This window comes from Triticum dicoccoides, chromosome 4B (assembly GCF_002162155.2).
Source record: "Triticum dicoccoides isolate Atlit2015 ecotype Zavitan chromosome 4B, WEW_v2.0, whole genome shotgun sequence".
Taxonomy (NCBI): Eukaryota; Viridiplantae; Streptophyta; class Magnoliopsida; order Poales; family Poaceae; genus Triticum; species Triticum dicoccoides.
In genome coordinates, this window is record NC_041387.1 from 505,515,456 (window position 1) to 505,518,478 (window position 3,023).

Sequence of the window (3,023 nt, forward strand, 5' to 3'; positions counted from 1 at the left end):
CGGGAATGGATTCCCCGGGGCCTGATCCGCCTGCATCCGGCCGGCACCACCAGCACATGGCCTCCTCCGGCCTCGCCGGAGCCCCTCGTCCCGCCGCCGCCGCCTTGCCTCGCCTCGGCCTCGGGCAAGGTCGGGGACGAGCTCCCCTCGCGTGGGCCCCGGCGCCCCGGCCCAGTGTCCCGTCTGACCCAGCGCCGCGGCCCAGCCCAGCTCCCTCTGCCTCCCAGCCAGCCTACTTCCTTCCTGGGCTTGGCCCGATGTGAGCACCACCGCAAACCCTCGCCCCGTGTGCATGTTATCTATATAGCGCCCGTATGTTTTTTTTCCAAAAAACGGCCAAGTCCTGTAAACTTGCATATTCTGGTGCTATGTTTGACATGCCATAACTCCATGATTGTAGCTCCGTTACATGCATATGATATATAAAAATGTTCACTGGGAGATGGTCTACATTTCATTCCATTGCACCATGTTCATTTGATTTCATCTTGATGCCTGAATCATCGTTGCAAGAGTGCTATATAATGTTGTCTGCTGTCTGTTAACAGAACATGTTCATTTGTCATTTTTGCCATGTTTGATGTGTGCATCCTATGAGGTTGATGTCTACATGTGTTTTGATCTATGTCATGCCATCTTTACAGGGGTGCCATCCATGTATTTTTGTGATCAATGTGGTGACTAGCACAAGCATGCAAACTAGGCTTCGTGATGTTGCTGATTTTAGTCCCTGTTCTGCTGTTATTTTGATGCCATGTAAACATGATGCTACAGAGAGATCCATGCTTATTTTGAGATACTTCAGTAAGGATGTTTTGAACATATGGTTATGCTCTATCCATTGATGCCCCTGTTTGAAATTATGGAGTAGTCTAACATGTCATTTTCATGCTCTACTTTTGCTACAAATGTTTCCTGGCAGATTGTTTACATGTTATTCAATTTTGCCAAGGTTGTTGTAGTTGGTCATTGCATGCTATGAACTTGTTCTTGCCTTGGTTTGTTTCATAAACATGTCTTCTTGCTGATGATATGCTTATCTTGTCATGCAATGACTAGTGGTGAGTGAATCAAGCTTGTTAAGTAGTGTACTCGTTGTTACTGTTCTGCTATGCTGAATTTGTTATTTGGTGATGCTATGTAAACCTGCTGCTACAAGTCATTCTATGCATAATCTGGACATGTTCACTAAGGGTGTTTTGTTATACATATCATGCTCCATCCATCCATGCCCGTGGTTGCATTTATACCCTGCTGTAGGTTATTGTTATCTTGCTCCAAAGTTGCTAAATATTGTTGCTGTCAGCCTGTTAACATTAAGTTCAGTTGTTGCCATGATTGTTGCTAGTGATCCATGCACCCTATGGACTTGCTCTTGCCATTCTTAGCTTCATAAACATGTATTCTTACTGTTGGTTGCCTTGCTATGCCATGTATTGCTCTGTGGTGAGTGGTTCAAGCTCACAAACGTGCCTACTTATTGTTGTTCCTGCGATGTTTGAATCTGTAATATAACTTGCCATGTTTACATGGGTGCCATCATACCTTCTGATCCTTTTTGGCTCATGGTCAGTAAGGGACTTTTGTTCTATGTAATTAGTAGGTTCATGCCATGCCTTTGTTTGCCATGATAAGTTCCTGTAACATGTTGTTTGATAGCTCTAAACATTGCAACTTGATGTTATTTTCTGCAAAGTCTGAACTGTTATTATTTGCAATCTTGCCATGTGTGTTTGAGCATGTAATAGTGATTTCCGGAGATAGCTCAATGTTCATGTTTTGTTATGATTTACCTGTACATCATGTGCATGCCTTTTGTTATTATGTTGGGGTGCTGTAACATGTTGTTTTGGTGCTTGCAATATGCCTAGTTGCTGTTTTGGATAGCTTGTCCTTTAAACTTGTTTCATGTGTGTGTGTTGGACCGTTGCTCCGTTTTGAGTGTGCTCTATATGAAACTTTGCTTGATTTTGCATGTAGCTTCATATTATCATGTTGCATCCATGTTTTGAGCTGTTTGCTTGATGTTTGTATGCATTTTGCATCAATGTCATGTTTAACTTGTTTTGCTCATATCTTCTAGGCCGTAGCCCCAACCTAAATGAACTTTATATGTAACTTGACTAGAGTTTCGTGTAGATCATCTTTGTGCATCTTAACTTTCTATTTAACAACTTGAACATAAGGTTTATTCAGATCTGGAACAACTTCGAAATTCGCATATGAGGACTTACCAGAATTGTTATATGTTGTTCCCGGCCTCATTTAAACTTGCCTTGATGTGTTGCTCTTGTTTGCATCATCTCTTGCCATGAGTAGCCTCATCTAGATTTATCATGCATCATGCTTGTTGTGCATCATGTCATGTTCATGTGTGGTGTGTTTACCTTGTTGTGTGCTTCTTCTCGATAGTTCCCGGCTATGCTTGGTTCATCTTCGTGGCTTCATCTTCTTCATGGACTCGTTCTTCTTCCTTGCGGGATTTTAGGCAAGATGACCGTCACCTTGGATCTCTTTACTATCATTGCTATGCTAGTTGTTTCGTTCTATCGCTATGTTGCGCTTCCTATCACCTGTTTATCAAGCCTCCCTAATTGCCATGAACCTCTAACCTTTGACACCCTTCCTAGCAAACCATTGCTTGGCTATGTTACCGCTTTGCTCAGCCCTCTTATAGCGTTGTTAGTTGCAGGTGAAGTTGAAGATTTCTCCATGGTGGACAGGATTTTTGGTTGGGATATCAAAATATCTCTTATTATTATTAATGCATCTATATACTTGGTAAAGGGTGGAAGACTCGGCCTTATGCCTGGTGTTTTGTTCCACTCTTTCCACCCTAGTTTCCGTCATACCGGTGTTATGTTCTCGGATTTTGCATTCCTTACGCGGTTGGGTGATTTATGGGACCCCCTTGACAGTTTGCTTTGGATAAAACTCTTCCAGCAAGGCCCAACCTTGGTTTTACCATTTGCCTCACCACCACCTATACCTTTCCCTTGGGTCGGCCAACTCGAGGGTCATCT